At 49.2% G+C, this 8,908-nt stretch overlaps 1 protein-coding gene across 2 annotated transcripts in view; it reads right to left on the reverse strand.

Annotated features, from left to right (window-relative positions):
- Nucleotides 1-8,908, reverse strand: part of Pigz (phosphatidylinositol glycan anchor biosynthesis class Z) — an 18,764-nt gene that overhangs the window by 9,233 nt on the left and 623 nt on the right. The window contains exon 1 of one of the 2 annotated variants that reach the window (XM_010624032.2): nucleotides 5,029-5,043. The exons of the other annotated variant lie outside the window; for it this stretch is intronic. The gene's annotated coding sequence lies outside the window, so the exon portion shown is untranslated. Of the gene's footprint in view, nucleotides 1-5,028; nucleotides 5,044-8,908 lie in introns of those variants that run through there. 2 annotated transcript variants of the gene reach the window in all.

Raw genomic sequence — 8,908 nt, forward strand, 5'->3', positions numbered from 1 at the left:
CAAAAAAAAAAAAAAAAAGAGAAAGGTCTTGAATAAAGTCTCTCAAGTACTCCAAACTGTCTGAGGTGATACAGGGAGCTACGGAGGGTCCCTTGGACCTTATGCAAAGGCTCAAAGCTGCCTTAGTAAAACACACCAACCTGTACCTCAACTCAGTGGCACAGCACCTAATTTGGAGGGATAAATTTGTCACCCAGGCTACTCCAGATATTCGGAATAAGCTCCAAAAGTTAGAAGTAAAACCAGGGACTCCTCTGAAACAGTTAATTAATACAGCCAATAGAGTATACTATAACGGATAAGGAAGAAGAAAAGGAACGAGTCTGCAGGAGTAAACAAAAGGCTTGTCTTTTAGTGGCTTCCCTGAGATAGAGGGCGTCAGGGGAGCTGAGCAGATGAGATGCTACATATGGCAGAGGCCAGGTCATTTCCAGCAGGGATGTCCGGCACCTCACCCAAACCCTGTCCTTGTGTGAAAAGAACACGGGAAGGTGACATGTCCCCAGGGGCAAAGGTCCCGGGGCTATGAAGCCCACTTAGATAGTAGCTGAGCATGACTGAGGAGGCCCGGGCAGCTATCGGGGACTCCCCGTGCTCAGGGAATCGCCTTCAAAGAGCCCTTCCCAGTGGAGGGTGTCTCCATTAATTTCCCGTTAGACGGTGGTTCTGTTCTCTCAGTTCTTTGCTTCTTTGCCAGACCTATTTCCTCTAATGTTGGCGGGGGTGGTCGAGCTGCCTCTGGAAAAATCCTCCCTGACACATTAGTCACCTTTCGACCTACGATTGGGAAGGCAACCTCTTGACTCACTCTTTCCTGGTGGCATGGAAGAGACCCCTCCCCAGGGCTCTGCTGGTGCAGTTGGGAGTGGATATCCGAACAGCGGCCAGCCAACTTGAGGATGGCGACAGGCCCGGCAGTGTGAAGGAGTAGGGGACAAATTGGATGAACAATCACAGCCTCCCCCCGTAAAAATATGCATCATAAGCCAGAGACAGTACCCATTAGGGCCAGAGGCTAGGGAGGTATTTAATCAGATTTTTAAAATTAAAGGCACGGGACCTTCTGATATCTTGCGGTACTCCAGGCGATACTCCCATTTCGGGTACAAAAGCCCGATGGAGACCGGAGGCCAGTCCAGGATCTCGGACTCACCAGTCAAGCTGTTGTCCCCTTACACTTGGTGATCCCTAACCCTAGACTTTACTGTGCCAGATGCCAGTGGACTCTAAGTGGTCCTTGGCCTCAGACTTCAAAGATGCCTTCTTCTGCATCCCTTTACCCCCAGATTCAGCTTCTTTGGCCTTTGAAGATCCTTCCACACAGACCTCAGAGTTGGCCTGGATTGTGCTGCCCCAGGGCCTTCATGATGGCCCACAGCTTTGGGGCAGGCCTTGGCCCAAGACCTCTTTGATTCCTCTTGTCCAGAGGTGAAAGTCCTTCAAAGATGACTTCTTGGACTGTGAGGAGGGGACCTAGGCTCTTCTAATTTCCTGGCATGGAAACCATATAAGCTATCAACAAGGTTCAACTGTACAGTACTTAGGGTCGATTATATCAAATGGGGCATGAGCTCTGGGAAAGAATGAATAGAACCCATAACCTTGTTCTCTGTTCTCCAGACCATAAAACAACTAAGAAGGTTTTGAGATCACTGGTCTTTACAGATTATAGATTCCCGAATGTGGAGAAGTAGCCAGGCCCCTGTATCGATGCTAAATGAAGCTCAAGATAACACACAGCTCTTACACTGGGATCCAGACAGGAAAAGGCTTTCAAGACCCTAAAACAGGTCCTGCTGTGGGCCCAAGCCTTGAGCCTTTTTCAGTTTATACGTGATGGAAAGAAAAGGGGTAGCGTTGGTGGAACTAACCCAGGCTAGGGAACCTGCCCAATGGCAAGTGGGGTGCCTAAGTAAAGGGGTAGACTTGGTGGACTGGGGATTTAGCTCAGTGGTTCCACTACCTGCCTCGCAAGTATAAGGTCCCGAGTCCGATCCCCTGTACAAAAAAAAAAAAAGTAGACAGCAAAAAGATGGCCTGCTTGACTCCAGGCCATCACCACCATAGCCTTATGGATCCACTAGGTAATGGTTTAGTGGCATTCTCCTCTCCTCAGGTCTCTGGGCTGCTGTCCGCCGAGGGCGGCCTCTGGAATTCTGATCACCAATTGACAATACTGGGCTAGGTTACTAGAGGGGGACCCGTGATTCAAATCAAAAGCTGCTCCCCCAAACCCTCCCTCCCTCAGGAGACCGAGCAGGGTCAGTCACAAGCACACAACTGTAAATAAGTGGTACTGGAGACTTATGCTGCCCGAGGGGACATCAGGGACTCCCCTCAAGTGACCCTGACCTAAGCCTCCAGATGGGCATTCCTTTGTGGAAAATGGCACTAGACAGGATACTGAGTGGTGACTCAAGACCAGGTGCTCGAGCCCTGACCACTTTCCCCAGGGACCAGTGCCCAGCTGGTGGGGTGCAGAGACTTGGCACGGGAGGGTGGGTTAACCGCTGTGCAGACTCCAAACGTGCCTGCTTGGTTTCTCATGCACGTGGTGTCATTTGGGAGAAAAGAAACTTCCGAATGGCTTAGGGATCTCCCACCAAGCATCTTCAGGAGATGGAACAGCCCTTAAAGGCAGTATATGGACCTGGGGAAGTGGCTGTAATACACTGCAGGAGCCACCAGAGGGGAGAAGACAGCGCCGAGACACCCACCTGAGGCTATACTAAGTCCGCTTCCCTGGGAACGGGATGATTTTGAACCCTCACTGACTCTTCTCAGTGCTAGATGAGGGCCTAACTCTGGTGGTGGTGGTGGATCTATAATCAGACCTTGCAAAGCCCAAACCACCCGTAAAGAGACCTGGGGCCCTGATTCTTCAGGAGAGTAGATAGGCACACAGGAGTGGCTGGGAGGGAGGGGAGCTGAACTTGCCACCATGGCAGAACATGCAAAGCAACTACCTGGTGTCCTTAATCTGACCCTCTTTGGTCATTCACAGGCAGGAGGAGGGCACAGAGCACCCTGAAGGCGGGGAACCTGGGGAAATAATGGGAACCAGAACCGAGGAGCTCTGGGGCCTTCACACTCTGTGAGCTGCTTCCTGCTTGCAATAAAACTTCCTTTCTCTTGTAAGAGTCTGACTGAACCAGAGCGACTCCATGTTGACCAGCAAACGACCTAGAGACTGTCGCTCCCCCATCCCTTATAGGATAACTAATGATTAATTGTGAATTGTTAGGTAACTGCTTAGAAGTAGCTGGGAAACTAAATGGAAACTGTAGTGAACACGGAGACCCAACATCAATCACGCCACTCCTTACTTGCCCGTAATGGAATGTTCTGAACATTATAATCTAAGTTGTAAATGGAATAATGGATAATCGATCTGCTGATCGTTAGTACGTAACGGTCGAGTATATGCTTGATGACCACCAGCTCAGATCAACTGATTCTTTGCCTTTGTCCCCTTTCTGTAAGTTTTGAGTGTAACTCCCCGTCCTTAGCCCTATATAAAATGGCCTCTGATTCCGAGCTAGCTGCCTCTCTGAGCTGCTTGGCTTCGGGAATGCCATCTGGCCAGGCTAATAAAGGTCTATTGGCCAACCTGCCTGGTCTGTTCCTTCCTGGGTGACTCTCATGTCTGACAAGCTCCTGGAACCTCGCTGAGATTTTGGGCCCAGCATCGTGGAGGCCTCTTGGCTGTTCACGCTCCAGGAGTAAAAGTGAGACTTAAGTCTTACACTTTAAACCACTACTTCGCTTGCTCATGGTGTGGTCTCTTGTTGATTAAATTCTTGTGCCTGGACTGCAAGAACAGGGATGGTGACACCACCTTCTTCTACTGTGTGTGTATGGGATACTGGGCGTTGAACCCAGGCCGTCACACTGAGCTGCATCCCCAGCCCTTTTCATTTTTTACTTTGAGACAGTCTCCCTAAGTTCCCAGGCAGGGCTCAAACGTGATCCTTCTGCCTCATCCTCTAGCATAGCTAGTTACAGGCTCGCACCCCACTCATGGATCCACCCCTCCCACTCTCACTCTGACCTCAAATTACCACTCCCCCTATCTAAGCCTGTGCCATTGGCCAGGCTGCTCCAACTCAGTGTTTTAGCCTTGCAACAGTAAAATTGAGCTTTGTTTCCATGAGGGCAGTCCGACCATTAGTATTTCCTTCCTTCCTTCCTTCAGGTTCTGGGGACTGAACAGGGCTTTCACCATGAGCTACCTCTGCAGCTCTTTTACATTTTTATTTTAAGCCATGCATGGGGGTGCACACCTGTAATCCCAGCACTTGGGAGGCTGAGGCAAGGTGATTGTCACAAGTTCGAGGCCAGCCTAGCTACATAGTGAGTTCAAAGCTAACCTGAACTACATACCAAGACCCTGTCTCAAAACACCAAATTTTTTTTTTTTTTTGTACCGGGGATCGAACTCGGGTCCTTGCGCTTGCGAGGCAGGCCACCGAACCACTGAGCTAAATCCCTGGCCCAAAACACCAAAATTTTTTAAAAATAAATTTTTATTTTGAGACAGGGTCTCGCTAAATTACCCAGGCTGGCTTTGAATTTGCAACTCTCCTGGCTTAGCCTCCCGAGATGTGGGATCACAGGCATGCGTGTCTCCTTGCTCAGCTGACTGTTTTCTCCTGGTAAACACAGTTGGGAAGATGCAGGTTTCCCTCCAGAGCTCCCTGGTATCCTGCCTGGCTCTGTGTCTGTGGAGACACAGAGGAGATTCTCATGGCCACAGTGCTGTCCTACCGAACCTGACTGAGTTCCTAGGGTGGATTTTACCTGGCAGGATTTTCTCAGGGGTGTCAGCCTTTCTGGGTATTCAGTCTTTCCAGGCAGCCAAGTCCAGCCCATTTTCCAATGTACCTCAGGATTTCCCTCTATCAAAAAATTTTTAATTTTTTTAATTTATTTTTTTGAGACAAGGTCTTGCTGTGTAACCCAGGCTGGCCTTGAACTCAAGTGATCCTCCTGCCTGAGTGCAGAGGTTATAGGCATGCACCACCATACCTGGCCTTCAAACTCTTCTTTCTGGCCTGAATCCTTCCTGAATCCTGAAGAAAGACCTGATAGTTTCAGTGGTTTCAGGCAATAGGCCTATGAGGACAAGAATATTCATATGGTAAAAGAAGATCGCTACCAGTCTATCTTCTAAGCCACAGGAAAAACATGCTTCAAGATTGAAGGCAAGCTGGGGATGTAGCTCAGTGCTGCCATCGCCTGCCTTGCAAGCGCAAGGTCCTGAGTTTGATCCCTGGTAACAAAACTGAAAGATCATCACAATTGGACCTTTGGAAAATTCTAAATGTAATCATTAGGTACTGCAAATGTGCACTAATAAAAATAGAAGAAAATCCTGAAGGATACACATCAAGCAGAAGTGACTGTAGATAGGAGGCAAGAGCAGAAACAAAGAACGAAGAGGTAGATGTTTTGTGGAGGCCATTTGGAAGGTCAAACGAAGGCTGTCTCCCATTTTCCTGCTGCTTAGCCTCCCCCACCCCCGCTTTCTTTTTCTTCATAGAGACAGGGTCTATGTAGTCCAGGCTGGTTTTGAACTTGCTATGTAGCCCCGGCTGGCCTCAAACTGGTGATGATCCTCCTGCCTCAGCCTCCTGAGTGCTGAGATTACAGGTGTATGCCATCATGCCCAGAAAGTATATAGATTTTTGTGGCTTATTTTTTCAATTAACACAATTTTTTGCTTTTTTTTTTTTTTTGTACTGGGGTTCGAACTCAGGTCCTTGCGCTTGCAAAGCAGACACCGGAACCACTGAGCTAAATCCCTGGCCCCGTTCGGTTTTTTTGAAGGTTCATTCATACTGTAGCATGCATCAGTATTTCTTTTTTTATGGCCAGATAACATTCTGGTGTATGTTTTGTTTGTTTTGGTACCAGACAGAACTCTGGACCTTGTGCTTGTGAGGCAGGCCAGGTGGTGGTACCACTGAGCTAAATCCCCAGCTAGTGTATGCTAATAATTCCAGCGTGTGTGATAAATATAGTGCTACATTTTGTGTATCTGTTCATCTGCAATTGAACACTGGAGTTGTTTCTATTTTTTGACTACTATAAGTAATACTGTTAAAAACCTTCTATAAGGGCCAGGGATTTAGCTCAGTGGTGCTGCTGCCTGCCTTGCAAGTGCAAGGTTCTGAGTTTAATCTCCGGTACAAAAAAAACACCTACACAAGTTTCTGTGTGGATGTTTTTGTTTTTCTTGGTAGACACCTAGCCGTGGAGGTCAAGATGGCAATCCTGTGCTCAACCCTTGAGGAAATGCCAAATTATTTTCCTAAGTGCCTGAGGCTACATCATCTCACCAAAGCGTATGGGGTTTAAAAATAAGTGTATGAGGGTTTTGATTTCTCAACATCCCAATGTTGTTGTCATCAGGCTTTTATTTTATTCAGTACTGGGGATTGAACCCAGGGCCTTTACACTGAGCTATGTCCTTAGCCTTTTTTACTTTTTATATTGAGACAGGATCTCACTAAGTTGCTGAATTCCCAGAAGTGTACTCAAACTCCCGATCCTCCTGCCTCAGCTTCCCAGGGTGCTGGGGTTACATGTGTGCACCACCGCATCTGGCTGGTGTCTGGCTTTTTGATTCTCGCCACTGCCGTTCTCGTGGGTGCGAAGCGGTATCTGGTAGTTGTGATGTGCACACACACTCCTGTTGTTCGTACTGGGGAACTCTGACACTGAGTGACACCCCCAGCCCTTTTTATTTTTAATTTCAGACAGTGTCTTACTAAGTTGCCCAGGCTGGCCCTGAACTTGCAGTCGAGTGCTTCCTGGGACTAGAGGTGTGTGCCACTCACTGTACCTGGTTGTGCACCTCTTTTTTATTGTTCTTCTTCCCATTGTAGGGACAGGGGGTCACAGGAAAAAGGATAAAATAGGATTGTCAGGCTTAGCCTGGCTCAACTTTCCCAGCAGATACTAAAGAACAGGGGGTTGTAAAGAAGAGTTACAACAGGACACGAGATCCTCTTGGCGCCAGAGTCTGATAACACCCATACATCTGCTCTGGTCGTCCTGGGAACTCTGGCTGCCTGACCCCTCTATTGACTTTAAGACGCTTTACAGACCCTACAAAACCCTCTGCCTTTCTTTGCTTTGGGGCCAACCACATGTTCGCTTTCTGTCTACCTGCACCCAGGCAGAAATAAACTTTGTGTCAGGTTGCTGTCACACAAGCCTGCTCAGGGGGTCTCGTGTTCCTGTGCTGTGAGTCATCAGGATCTCATCAAGCTTGATTAAAGAAATTAATAGGAAACCTTACCAAAGGCAGCTTTTGCCTCTGCAGTTAGACTCCAGCAATTAGAAAGACAAAGGTGGGCTGGGGATTTAGGTCAGTGGCAATGCACCTGCCTCACAAGCACCAGGTCCTGCGTTTGATTCTAGGTGGGGGTGGGGTGGGGGGGACAAGACAAAAGTGAAGAGAGAGAAACCAGGCCCAGGAAGGCCAGGTAATGCAAGGTAAGAATTGAGGAGAACAGTTAACAGGCAACAGGGATGTAGCCAGGACCCCCACCCCATAAAATGCAAAGGAGATAAAGACCAGCCCTTAAGGATTCTTATTTAATATATAAAAAAATATCCCCTTCACTTAATCATTAACTCTAAGTTATCTTTCTATAAGGCCCTTCCCACTTATCCATCACAAAGAAGGAATGTAGATAAGGGTGTTCAGGTTAGAATCAAAGACAGCCAGAAAGCCCATCCCATGACAGCCAGCGACTCCCAGGTGCCCCTATAGGGGATGGGAGAAATCACTAGTCCTGAATAAAAAGGAGCCGAGGACAAACATCCTCGGAGGCTCACTTCTGACACCCCCTACTCTTCCAAAGTAGCTGTCTTCCTTTTCTCCCCTATCTTTTCCCAAATAAACTGTCTTCTTTTATTTTAAACTCAGCCTCTGATTCGTTACTGAAGCTGAGAGTTTATGACCCTGGCAGGATCCCAGCCGCTGCGTGTTCCAGTGGAGCAGTGGCCTGGTGTATGTACCCCTCGCCCCAAGCCATGACACTGTGACACCTCTCTCGTGGCTTTTGTTTTGAGACAGAGTCCCTGGTTCTTCTGCTGCAGGGCCAGCCACGTCCCGTGCTCCCCGCAGCAGTGAGGGAAATAGTTCGTGCAGTGCTCAATCCTGAAACCAGGGCTTCCGTCCTTGTCCTTCACCCCTCCACCTGCAGTACCAGCTCTCTCTCCTGGAATCTGTCCCTGTATTAATCCGTATGTTGTCTGGGATACTGCAGTGCAGGGACTTGGGATGGCCAGAGCTCCAGGGCTGGTGGCCTGTAGCTGAAAGTGGGTTCCTTTAATACCCTGTCATACAGCAGTTATCTCTCTATCTACCTATTTTTTAATATTTTTGGAGACAAGGTCTTGCTATGCAGCTCGCCCAGGCTGGCCTCGAACTCCTGGTGATCCTCCTGCCTCAGCCTCCTGAGTGGGGATTCACTTCCGTGTGTGCATAAGGAGAATGACGTTGAGAAGCAATAACCACAGCAGATTGCACTCACCTTCCCTCAGGACAAGGCCACAGCCTGGTCCTTGCCTCCGCTGTGCGGGGCCTGGGCCTGGCCTCGGGACCCTGCCGCCGCCGCGCTCTACTCCTTGGCTAACCGCCCCCCAGCTACTTTGCTGGTTCTGCTGACAACGTGGACTAAGACCCGCCGTGTCCCAGGCAACTAGGCCTCAAGTCCTTGCTGTCGCCTGCACAGGATGAAGGCATCTCACGAGTGCCTGCTTCGGGCCATCGTGAAATGCAAGAAACGGGGACTTTGTGGCTGTTCCCCTGATCCATCGTCCACGGGGCCTCGCCGGCCGCTCCGACCTTCTGCCCAAGAGCCGGTGCCAGCTCGGCCTCGCGCCACGCAGG

Source organism: Fukomys damarensis, unplaced genomic scaffold (genome assembly GCF_012274545.1).
Source record: "Fukomys damarensis isolate Sample0158 unplaced genomic scaffold, DMR_v1.0_HiC HiC_scaffold_12, whole genome shotgun sequence".
Taxonomy (NCBI): Eukaryota; Metazoa; Chordata; class Mammalia; order Rodentia; family Bathyergidae; genus Fukomys; species Fukomys damarensis.